This window comes from Neltuma alba, unplaced genomic scaffold (genome assembly GCF_004799145.2).
Source record: "Neltuma alba isolate B1F8T4 unplaced genomic scaffold, ASM479914v2 tig00002863_pilon, whole genome shotgun sequence".
NCBI classification, from domain to species: Eukaryota; Viridiplantae; Streptophyta; class Magnoliopsida; order Fabales; family Fabaceae; genus Neltuma; species Neltuma alba.
Genome location: NW_021633048.1, coordinates 479,190 through 492,720, shown reverse-complemented (window position 1 = coordinate 492,720; position 13,531 = coordinate 479,190). Strand labels below are relative to the sequence as shown.

The 13,531-nt window shown below is 31.2% G+C and overlaps 1 protein-coding gene and 1 pseudogene across 1 annotated transcript in view; both read right to left on the bottom strand.

Annotated features, from left to right (window-relative positions):
* LOC114739546 (ribulose bisphosphate carboxylase/oxygenase activase 1, chloroplastic) overlaps positions 1-4,864 on the bottom strand; it is a 21,382-nt gene extending 16,518 nt beyond the window's left edge. The window contains exon 1 of the mRNA XM_028927622.1: positions 4,859-4,864. The gene's annotated coding sequence lies outside the window, so the exon portion shown is untranslated. The remainder of the gene's footprint in view (positions 1-4,858) is intronic.
* On the bottom strand, positions 243-13,531 carry LOC114739595 (uncharacterized; annotated as a pseudogene).

Here is a 13,531-nt window from a genome sequence, read left to right as displayed (position 1 = left end):
TAAACTATTAAATATTATTACATCTTTCGCTTTTTTTTCCCGGTTCACATTGTTTGTGCTTTTTGTGCTTCCAAAGCCCCAATTCCAAGTGTATTTACTTTGAAAAATAAAAGTCTCGTACACAACTTTTTATCCCCGGTCTCCAAGTCAGGACAAGCTTATGCATCTTTAATAACCACATCATTTAATATGATGAGTACATATATTTTTCCTTCATGATGAAGATATATCCTTTTCACACATTTATGAAAAAGGAAGTCATTCGTCACCTTTATATAAAAAAAAAAGTTAATAAAATTTAAAAGAGCGGTCTCAGCCGAGAGATCAAATCATTTCACTAAAATGAAAAAGGGCGGGGGGCAAATACTTTGTACAACTAACGAGCTTTTTTTTTTTTTTTTTGCACCATGGTTAAGTAAGTCCCTGACTCCGTGGAAGAATTTGAAATCAGGCAAAACGGCGCCCCGTTTGACGCGGTCATCACCTTCGAGGTTTTACCCACTGTCGTATTGTGGATTGCCACGTGCCGCGTGATTTCTGCAACTCGTAATTATCGCCCCCGACCTTCCCCTACGGCGGGGTCACACTCTCAAATTGGTGACACCCTCTGATCTTCACCTGGACCCCACCCACTACATTACCGCCGTTGATTACCTCACAGCACTGTCTACGTGGCGCCTGCTCATTTGATCATATCCTCAATTTTGTTAGATCACCAATAAAGTCCCAGAAAAACATATGCTCTTCCGCAAACTATAAATAATTCCAAAAAATTAAATTATGGACAACAAACTTTCCTAACACGTGGCATTTCTCAGTAAAATATAAAAGTGCTACTATTTATAGAAGTATAAAATAAGATTTTAAATTTTAAAAGTCTTGTTGTAAAATTTTGGAAGTTGAGAGAGCTATTATTCAAAATTTTGAGCATTACATGTTAAATTTCAAATTAGTACAAAAAATGATTAGATTTTCAAATTTGCATTGATTCTTCGCAAACCACCGCTAGATACTGGCCGAAGGAAAAACTACCAAGTTTTGAATGAGTTCAAATCAAAATCATGGCCCAGCATATTGAGGAGCGCACATTGCGGATGAGATATTGGAAATCAAAATTCTCAAAAGCACAAAAAAATCCAACGGCCGTAAATCACCCAACACATGAACATGACAAAGGACCATCCGCTAACCTTTTTCCACAAGTCTGGCAAAAGCTGCGTGGCAGTGACGTTGACCAATGGAACGGCCTGAGCAGGTGCATAGTCAACCCGGTCGCATCTTTTCTCCGCATCCTCCACGTGTCTTGTGTACGTGGATCGGGTCTGGTTCTCGCCCATGTTGTCGACCCGATTCAGGAATACAACAATGGCCGCTCACATGGCTCGTTGCTCATGGGTCGGGTGTTCAGCAAGAACGGTTCCTCGCTCAGCTCCTCCATGTCTGGAACGTTCTGAAAGCCGTTTCCAGCTCCTTCGCCGTCGCAAGCCGTGGATATAGCTGTACGCTGTAACCCCAACCACCGATAAAGACCAATTCCGCCGTAGGTCGTAGCAGAAACTATGTTGCAGCGTCTGACCCGGATCATTTGTGTGCATCAACAAGTTTTGCCACCGCCCGGTCCATGGTCGGAAATATCGGCTCCACGTAGTCTAGGTGGTGCAACGACACCAGCGGCGCCACCGGGTGCGCCGCTAGTAACCCAAACGGGTTCCCCCGTACATCAACCTGCAATAATATGGGATTTAAAATTTTGAACAAACATTTGTACATTACAGTATGTCTCCATTATTATGTCGAGAGTTTGTAATGAAAATTTGGACAGAAGCTGGAGTTGAAATGCAGGTGTGGAATATACTATTATAGGAAAAAGCAAATTTTTAAGAAAGACATTAAACGACCACGTTTTGGAGCAAAATATGGTAAAGAAAGAAGCGGAGGAGGAGCAGGACCTGATGGAAACCAAGCTCTTTGGTAATTTGGACTCCTATCTCACTGATACATCCCTGAATTTTCTGATCGGAGCCGTAATAATGGGAGTACCGATTAATACAGCCGTCGAGAATCTTTACCAGCTGCCGCCAGCGGGTAGCTGATGGCGAACCCGCCGCCGCCGTAGGCCATCGTGTAAGAGTGGATCACATCCTGTTCTAGATTCTCCGTGAAGAACACCGTATCGTCGTCTCCCAAAACGAACCACCTCACATTGTTCAAACCCAATTCGAAGCTCTCCTTCACAATGAGAGAGGTAGAAGAAGAGGAAGACGAGGGCGAAAGAGCAAACGGCGAGACCGGCTTTGAGGAAGAGAGAGAAGATATCGCTGAGTTTGATGGAGGTGGGGAAGAAGACGAGGGATTTCCATGCTTTCAGAGGATCTTGGACTGCAGAAGAAGACATTTTGATTTGTAGAGGAAGGGAAAGTGAGGTGTGGTTTAAAAAGGCCGATGATGACAATTAAAGAAAATTCATTCATCTATATTATATATTTGGAACAAGCAAAAAGTAGGGGGAGAACGTACGTTCTGTTTCTAAATAAATGGGTGCCTACGATACAACTTATTAATTTTTAAAAATCAATTACCAGATATTATTTTGCGCCAAAGAATCTTCACGGATATTTTAAAAAATAATCAAGTATATATGAGATTTGAATAAAATAAATTACTTATTGGCCAAAAAAATAAATTACTTTAATTTAATGATTTATAGGAATAAAATGTTTAATGCTTTCTAAAGTTTAATGCCTTTCTTGGCCAAAAAAATGCCTTTCATTTTTTTTTCTAGAAAATTTTAATATCTTTAGTCCTCTAAAAAAAAAAACACTTCTCTAGTCCTATTTATAAGAAATTTTTTTAATTTTATTATAAGTCCCTTCATTAAACTTTTAACATAAATATATTATTTTATCTTTCATTTATTATAGTGTAGATTCTCATTTTTTTCAAAAGTGTATATATTAAAAAGATAATGTTAGAAAGTTATTATATTTTAATAGAAAATTAATACGTTTAATATTCTTCTTAATTTGTATAAAAAAATATTAAAAGTGTCTTACAAATAAGACAAGAATAATATTAAACAAGCTTATTTGGAAAAAGATTTGTTCTGGGAAACATGAAAATGAAAAACTCTATCAAGAGATGCTTCAGTTGGCATTTGCCCTTTTGGGAGGGGTGTTTCAGTTGTTTGCATTTAAGTGAGGTGTCCTATTAGAAGATAATTTGCCTTTTTTGGGGGTGTTTTCAGTTGTTTGTATTTAAGTGAGGTGTCCTATTTAGAAGATAAAATTAAAAAATTTTATTTCATCCAAAATATAAGGCACATTTGTAATGTTCATTTTTTTTTTCAATGTTGTTTCTCATCGCACTAAATTTCTGGTATATTTTATTTCTAATACTGCATCACTTTATGATGGACATTAATTTCAATAAAGGGTAAAATTTGAAAAAATAGGCATTTTCATATGAATTTTTTTAGCCAAAACACGAGTCCGTTTTATTAATCACAGCAAAAAAAAAGAAGAACGAATTACAAACACTAATAATATCAATCATCACTTTATAAGAATCATAAAGTATTTAACTTTGCCCTAAGGTTAACATGGGGGGCTGGATACTGTATCTTTCCCTGCCCTCTTGTTAATTTCAGTCTCTCTATAAAATTGGTTCCTTGCTCCGGAACTTTATAAATTTTTACTTTTGGAAGATAATTTATTGGAAGAATTATAATAAGATCTGAAAAAAAAAATTACAAAATAAGTCCTATTTTTTACTCTAAATTTAAATTATTATTGAGACTTCTTAGTAATTATTATTTTTCCTTAGGTTGGTTATCATTTTCGCTAATTTATTTTTCTCAGTAATTAGATAAAAAAGAGTAAATATATAATTATAATATACTTAATTTTTTTTAGCAACATATTATATTTACCTAGTAAGACAATTATTCCTCCAGTTCTTAATATAGAACCTAATTGTTGAGTTGATTTTGGTCCTAAATATAAGACATATTTCTCATTTTATTAATTTTCCTAAATTACTCTTATGTATACTCTCTCAACTATAATTAAATAGAAAAATAAAAGAGGATATTAAGAAAGATAATTATAGTGTTTTAGGAAAAACATGTCATATTTCTTATAATTAACTAACTTACCTAACTTCTTTAATCTAATCAATTAGTTAAATAGGTCTTATATTAAATATTGGAATTGTAACAGCCATCTAATCAATTTAAAATTTCTATAATAATATACGAGCAGCTCGTTGGTTCAAGATCAACTCTTGTGACTTATGAGCCCTTGATGTGGTCTTCCTTACAACTTACAAGGCCTATGCCTCTTGCAGTTTTATTTACGTATTTTATATATTATTTAGAGTGAGATTAACTTTGCTAATAAATATAAACATATTAGATTTAATTGGTGATTTTATTTATTATCAAGAATATCATTTTTATTTGATAAAATAGAGCTCTACAACACAATGATAAAATATAATATAACTGTTGTAAAAATAGGGGAAACCATATTTTAAAAGGTTGTCGAACCTAAATGGATCGTATGAAAATATTTATTACCCTTCAAAAAGCACCTAAGTTGTAATTTGAGAGGCATTACCTGAAATGACGTAAATTCTAAAATATAAAATTAGAATCTTTCAGATTTATCTTTCTTTTTTTGGCTAGATTCCAAGTTTATCATTGAAAGAAATGTAATTTTAGAAACTTTTCGGTAATAATATAAAAAATTGATATATATGTAAAAAATAAATATGAGAATTTACAATCATAGATACAAATTAAACAACAAGAAAAGAAAGAAGCTATAAAATAGAAATAAATGAGAATAAAATGAAAAACACCAAAAAGATAGAAAATTGCCAACAAATTAGTGATATATAAATCATAACTGTAGAGAGAGAGGAAAAGGACTTGTTTATCGTAAATTCATTTAGAATGTTCTGGGTACAGAGAAATCTAGCAACATAACACATACACTGGAAAAATTTCGACCATATTTAAAATATAGTACAATTAAAAAATATCCTGGAAAATTCTAAAATTAGTTAGATGACCTTACAAGTTACATGTCGTACAATTTAAAAAAAAAACTTAAAATGCAGAGACATAAAGTTTCAATATAAAATTCAGTTTTAATTTTTTTTAAATTCAGGTCTGCATTACATGAAATACTCGTATTCAGTATTCTATGGCGATTTTTTTTTGCTAAACATATTCAGTAACGATTTATTTTACTAAACTCTGCCTAATCAGTATTTATTCTGATTGACATTGTCACGGGGGATTAATTATCCTTATTGAATTTCCGTACTTAGGTTTGACTTTTAAAAATACGAAATTGCCAAAGCTCTAGCTAACAATGAAATTGACTCGGTCAATTAGTTATATGGCTACTAAACATTAGACTAAGGCTTTAAAATTTATACTTCCTCCAGCTATTAGAAGTATGACTTTTGAGAAAAAAAATCAAATATTTTCAGAAATTACTCATCCCCAGTAAAGTTTACTTAATTAGTGTATTTTTTCTCTTTACATAATGAAAGAGTAAGGGGGGAAAATAACTAATATTTATAGAAATATGCAAAGTCACTTTACAAATGACCAAGAAATCCCTTTAGAAAGTATTTTACAGAAAAGATCAAAGGAAGGATCAAATTTAAGTATCCCACCATTTGGCATAAACTTGCAAGCATTTTGTTTAATTCATAGGGGATTGTATTGTAGCTTTTTAACTAGAGATCTTGAGTTCAAGTCTAAAAAAATGAAGTCATGATGGTAAAATTTTATCGCTCTTCATAGTCTTATTCAATTTGATTTGGATTAGTCTCAACTCTCAAACTCAAGTTTTCAATAACTTTTGTTTTTACTAAGCACAGATAATTTTTTATTCGAGATAATTTTATTTCAAATACTGCTAGATATTAAATATGCATATCCCTCCTAAAGGGAATCTGGCTATTTGATTAGAACTGACAATGGTTTTATGTTATTAGAAGAAGAGTATAAACTTTCCTAACCATGAAGTTTCTTATTAGCAAGCAAAATTGTTATGTCATGGACCTTAAAGGCCACACGAGGATATTTAATATTTTTAATTCAATTGTTTAATTAAGGGTTTATTGTATACTTAATATTTGAGAAGTCAAAAAATGAAGTCATGATGGTAAACTTTTATCGCTCTTCATAGTTTATTCAATTTGATTGGATTAGTCTCAACTCTCAAACTCAAGTTTTCCATAACTTTTGTTTTACTAAGCACAGATAATTTTTTATTCGAGATAATTTTATTTCAAATACTGCTAGATATTAAATATGCATATCCCTCCTAATGGGAATCTGGCTATTTGATTAGAACTGGCAATGGTTTTATGTTATTAGAAGAAGAGTATAAACTTTCCTAACCATGAAGTTTCTTATTAGCAAGCAAAATTGTTATGTCATGGACCTTAAAGGCCACACGATGATTATTTCATATTTTTAATTCAATATGTATTAATTTAAGGGTTTATCTGCACACATACACTTAAATATTTGAGAATGGTCAGTGGCTACTTGTGTTAACAGTAGTATCACCTATCATATTTAGATAAGATAATGAGTTTGAGTTTGATATTGACGTACTCTTCTGATTTTAAATATAAAACCCTTATACACACTAGTATAAGGATTTTATATTTAAGACCAAAGGAGTATTTGCGTACCAATATATGCAGGTGTGTCTGCGTGTGTTTACCTAAGGTGCATATTTTTTTCACCGAATAGCCAAGAACCCTTTTTGTAAAACGAAGCCCTAACAAATATACACGCAGTGCAAAAAAAGGTTAATGCTGGTGGTGGGTCAATTTATGTTGGTGGCTTTAACCTTTTACGATGCAGAAGCATACAGGGCATGTTATAATATTCATCTGTATATGTACTGTGCCAAGTTCATCAATTTCTTTCATAGAAAGCTCAAGTTTTTATTTAAGGTGAAGTTTTCAGCAAAATGCAAAATTATTGCTTGCAATTTAACGGAAGTGTGTGTGTGTGTGTGTGTGTGTGTGTGTGTGTGTGTGATTGAGATCGTTTTGGGTTGTAACGTGAAAGACGGTAGGTGTCATCTTTCAAGTTATCCAAACAACATCACTCGCTGTGTGAAAACTAAAAGTAGTATTATTCAACAGTATATGTCAAATTGAAAAGTTTCAATTTTGTTAAGGACATGATGATAACTTGTTTCGGCAAATTATCTAATTTTATGTTTCTCATGAATAAGATTTTTTTTTGTGTGTGGCTAGACACAGGTTTCCTCCTGTTAAAAGTTTAAAATACTATTAGGTACTAAACATGGAATCTCTCTCTCACAGGAAGGCAAACATTTTATCGCTACGTTATGAGATATTAGCCCTTCCGTTAAGTTCAGCCCCGTTTGTAAAATAAGACTATTTTTTTTACAGGTTAAAACTATTTTAAAGCAACATGATATATAAATATAATTCATCTATACCAACACCTATCTATTATTAATAAACTACTAGAAAAAAGACTTTTAACGTCGTCAAATAACGGCGGTTAATCAGAAAAACGATGTGAAAAAAAAAGCGGTGACATTTTTATAAATAAGTTGATTAAGTGTTGATTTTTAAAGGTGGTTATTTAAATAACCACCATTAAAATCATTTCCACGGCGGTAAATAACTACTGTTAAAAATCATTTCCACAGTGGTTTTCTTAATAATCGTCGTGAAAAGTTTTAAAATAACCCCACACAGCGCGTTCATTTTCTCTCATTTTTACTTTCGTTTCAGTGCGCCATCCCTCTTTGTTCCACTACCAAAAAACTTCCATTATCGGCAATTGTCCCCACTCCCCCACCGTTTAAACTCTTCCATAGCTTGTGATGTCTTGCTGCTGTCCGCTGCCGTTTGAACGCCCCTCTTTTTGCATTTGAATCATCTATACTCTGTGAGTATCCTCTTCCTTCATTCTTTTCAATTTTTCTTGGTTTCTTGAATGTTTTGATCATAAAAATTTGTTGTATTTCAAATGGGTTTGTTAGTTTTACATTGTGGTTGGTTTGTATTGTTGATTTTGCGTTTTTTATGTACTTGAATTGTTGATTGGTGGGCATTTGGTGTGAAAAACCTCAATTCTTTTCTATATACTGTATTAGAAACATGTTTAAATGTTTAAAGTTGATTAGTTTTGAATTTTTTATTATTTTAATAATTTTTTGATATTTATTTCAAATTTTTGGTATTTTTTTATAATAAATTTGAAAATTTAGTAATAAATAATCTGTTTGGTATTTTGTGATTTTTTTTCCGTTATGAACTTTGATTGATGGTAAAGTATTGTTAAAAATTTCATTGCAAATGGATATCATTTGTGTTCCTATTTTGGATTCAGAAGTTTTAATTTTAAGAATTTTTATTCATTGAATTGGTTTGAAATTAAATTTTTTTTATTTGTTATATTTTTTCAAATTTATCATGTTGAAATATGTTATGAAGAATAGTTTTTTTGTTGATTAAAATAATTTTTGTTTAACTATTTTACAAAACTTATATATGTTTGTTTGATTTTTTATTTTATTAACATTTCGTTCATTTACTATATATACTAATTTTTAAGAAATTACTTAATCTAATTTTTAAAAATAATTATGTATTTTATTTTTTATTATAATTTATTTAATAAGATAAATAGGGGTTGAGAAAATTTTAATTTTGATTAAAAATTTTGAGTTTTTTTTTTGTTTCTAATTTGGTGTTTAATTTGTATATAGTTGTTAAGGAGAAATTTTGTTGAATTTTTTATTTTTAAAAAAGAGACATTTCCTTTAATTTGTAATTAAGTGTTAGTCAATTTTAATTTATTGACTAACATTTAATGATTTTATTATTTCAATATTTGAATTAAGGAATTAGAATTGAGCTTCACAACTATGTTCATTGACCCTGTAGAATAATGGATCGTAATTGGATGTAAGCTAAGAGAATCAATAAGAAATATGAGGATGGGGTTGAAAGGTTTCTTGAGTTTACTCAGAGAAATACCTCTAGTAAAGGAGATGAATTATACTTTCCACGGCGGTTTCTTACCCAACCATCATGGAAACCTAACTTTTCACTGCGGTTTCTTACATAACTGCCGTGTTTTATAAACCTTTCAACGTTGACTGTATCAACTTTACCTCTAAAACTGCCGTGAAAAACCACTAATAACCGTCATTAAAAGTTTTTTTTTTCTAGCAGTGATATAACTTATATTCCTTTTTTTTTCGTTCTAAATGAAAAAAGTTAGTTGAATAATTTGTCTTAGTTATAAATATAAAACTCTAATTTATGTTGTTTTTTAAATTTATAATTTTTTTTCAAACTATTCTTATTGATTGTGTGTGTGTGTATGTTAAAAGGAGGTTTTCATCAATTGTGGTAATGATTAAAGGAGATATTTTAGGGCCAACATACATCTTATACAAATAACTAATTTAATTAATTTTTTAATATTTATAAATTAATTATTTAACTTTTAGATTTAGCATTGAATGAATACATATTAACTAATTATATGGAATACTTGAGACTTGAGAGCTAAAACTAAAGTTGAGAACCAACCGGAGGGGCAATCCCAAATATATCTGAAATAATCACTTTGATCATCTCTACAACCAAACTTTAACTGTAAAGCCTCCTTGGCTCTACCTAATACCTAACCCTATCACATGAAATACTTCAATATTTTGGATCAATGCCTCAAAATTCCATCATGTTAATGAAGCTTGATATTTTAGGCCAATTTTACCAGCTAGGCTGTCCAACACTACAAAGTCAGTTGCAAAGAACTATTTCAAAGTTAGGCATTTTCTTTAAATAACTGCTATAAAGATGCCCAATTAGGCATCTGGATTACTATGTCTATATGAGTAATTTTATCTCGTCACAATTATCTAACTTACCCTTAGGGAGGGATATAAATTAAGCAATTCATTAACTTTCTTTCGAATAATTCATATCCACCTACCACTGAGGTGGGCATTCTCTTCTGAATTCATAAATATTTGCGTTAGTTCACCCTGGCTTCCCCCCACTCCCCGCAAATATGTTTTAGTGTGAATTATTTTCAAGTGGGTCACAGGAAAATTAATTCATTATTTCTTTCTTTGACCAATTTCTTCTCTTTGAAAAAATTAATTAATTAATCAATTAAATTACTAATATATCCAAAGACGTAATAAAGAAACGTGACAAGGAATGCGCAAAAAAAACTGTGATTTAATTTTATTAGGAGCATATTTTGGGCGCGTATTTATAGGCCCATCATTTGGACAGCTGGATGGTAATCTGGCTCTGTATTAAACTTTGGTTCTGTACCCAAAAAGAGTTTGGCCCAGAATTGGACCTTTATTGGGCCCATATGTGGAGACAAGTTCTTAGTGGGCTCAACTCTCTGTGAAGATTCACAAGTGGATCGAAGAAGAGCCGACAAAGGTTCATGTGATCCTTTGCGTTGTTTAGTTTTTTTTTAAAAAGAACACACGGTTCGCATGATTGGTAAGGATTTGGTCTTTTTTGTTCCTGTTTTTTCATGAAAGACATTAAAAACTAGAGACAACGATACATGGAAGATGTTTCAGCGACTAACATACTATTCCGTCTTAAATAGAAAAGGTAGTTGACTAATTTAAAAATATTAAAAAAAATAAATTAAGTTAGTTATTTATAATAAATAGATATTTTCTTTTTTAAAATATCCTTACTAATCAAGTGTATTGACTATAACTATTATTATTAGAAAGACTATCTTGAAAAAAATACATAAATATGACAAATAAAATGAATTGAGATCTTATATTTAGGACTAAAATAAAAGTCAAATGAAATTTTATATTAAGGACATGAGGTAATATTATAATAAAGGGCTAGGAAACCTAACAGTAGAAAATAAACAAAGGAAGTACGTACACGTAAAACAACATACAACAAAAAACAAAACGTACAAACTGTGAAGATTTGGTGCTTGAGCAGAATGTTGTAACTTAAAATTTCGTTATTGATACGAAGATGTTCTTGGTGGATAATTTATAAATATTATTGTAAGCGTGATTTGAATCCAAATGCATGTTTTGACCCTTAGTATCTCCCTTGGACCTAATTTATATAACTTTTCTGCTCCAAGAAAAAAAAAAGAACAAAGAGAGAACATATAAATCAAAAACAAAAATAAAGAACAATTTGTCTCCAACTCGCGAGGCTACATTAAATTAAAAAAAAAAAATCTAAGCCTCAAGAATTGAATTATGTTTTAAACAAGAAAATACTCTTCCGATCCTAAATGTAAGACCCTTATCCTTACATTTAAAACCGGAAGAATATTATAGTAGTACTATCTCCGGTCCTTAATATAGGACATTGTTTGACTTTTATTTTGATTCTAAATATAAAACCCCAATCCACTTTGTCTCTAATATTTATGCATTTCTAACAATAGTAGTTCTAGCTAATATACTTGATCAGCAATGATATTTTAGAAAAGACAACACCTATTTATAACAAATAACTAATTTAACTGTTTTTTTTAATCTCTTCAAATTAATTAACTAGTTCTTATAATCAGGACATGAGATAGTGCTATATTGATGATATGCTGATACAAACTATTCTCCTTTGCCCTTAATTGCACTGTCACGATCACTGTGGATCTCCCAACCTCCTAATAACTCTGACCCATTCATTTATTCATACACAGCTTTTACCCTCGCACGGGAAGATCATAATTAAGAGTCCCTAATATTACTGAAAAAGTACACTCGACATTCTTTCAGAGAGACTTGCTAATTTCCTTGATTCACTTTGTTTTTATTGAATATTATCTTACTAGGGAGAATTATTACAAGATTCCAATGAAAAATATATAGTTATAAAAAAAATCTTAATAAGAAATGAGTAGCATGAACATGTTGTGATTTTTTCCATTAAAACTTGTATATTGCTAAGTTGTTGTGAAACTTTTTAGTAATTACATTATTTTTTGAAATTTTACAGTAACTTTTCCTTATTATATTATGACATTACTAGAGTACCACCTCCATTTCAAATATAAGACGTATTTTGGAAAGTGCCATATTTGAATGTGCAAGCCATCTGGCTGATTTCTAAGGGCACTCCTTTTTTTTCCCCTAAAATGCCTATAAGAATATACTAAAATTATAATAAATGATTAATGCGATACTTTATATCTTGATCCTAAATATAAGACCTATTTAATTAATTAACAAAAATTAATAATAAAATTGATTAATATGATTATTTGCCATTATTATGTAAACACTGTGTCATTTTTCTTAAAATACTTCTCTTCTAATAAGGTATTAAATAATAATGTAGGACAAAAGAGGTTGAGAAAAGCTGAAATTAACGCGGGTAATGTGAAAAATATTAAATGAGGGAGTAAAGTGAATCGAGATTATGTATTTAGGAACAAACCATATCAATCAAGTACGTCCTAAACAGGACCATAAAATCCCTTTTCCAAGTGCCTTATAAATAAGAATTGAGGAGGATAGTAACTGGGTAAATGCCAAGACAAAAAGAAAAAAAATTTGTGAGTGTCTTGAAGTTTAAAGATACATGGAACTGCTTCATAGTCATAATTACATCTAGTTTATTTGTTAGTAATACTTAATAGCTTCCCTTTTGCTTTTGCTCAAATAGAGACAGTGAGAGGAAGCTATATCCATCCTCAATGTGCTAAGAAAGAAAAGTATTTGTCCCCACATGAATTCCTGGAGAAATATAATATATATGTATATATGTATGTGGGCAATAACACATCCTCCGCAGTGTATAAAACGACTTTCAATAGTACTCATATCTGATGACAAGCTATAACTTGTTTCACATATATATTGTAGTAATTATATATATGATGAAAAGATATAGAAAAATTATACCTCCATCTGCAATATAACCAGAAAAATACAAGGAATATTAATACATAAACGTATCAGTTCATATATGTAATAAGTATTGAACTGAAATCTTCAAAGAGATATATATATAGATGGATGGATCAAAAGAATCTTCTCAGAATCGGTGGCGTCTGCTTTACTGGCTCAGGACCTAACCGAAGCTCAAGGTCCAACTCCATCTTCTCCTCTACGCCGAAAAAAATAGGAAGCTGAGAAATTCCTGAAGAAATACCAAAATTTACCTTTGCCTCTGGAAAAAAGGATGGCTTTTTATTATAATTAATACCTGCAGTAGGGTTCTGATGATGCTGATGATCTTGATAAAGATCATCATTAGGGTTCGTGTCAAGAGAGAGCAAATTATTCTCTTGAGAGTATTGTTGCCTCAGCCTTGCTCTGTCTCTTCTATGGATGTTCATGTGACCACCAAGAGCTTGTGCGTTTGAAAACCCTTTCTGACAGAAACCACAGGTATAGGATCTCACTTGTGTTGCTTCCTCTGAAGAATAACCCCACCTTATTCTCTCAGACTTGTCTTTGTTTTGAAGTCCAAACTCCAT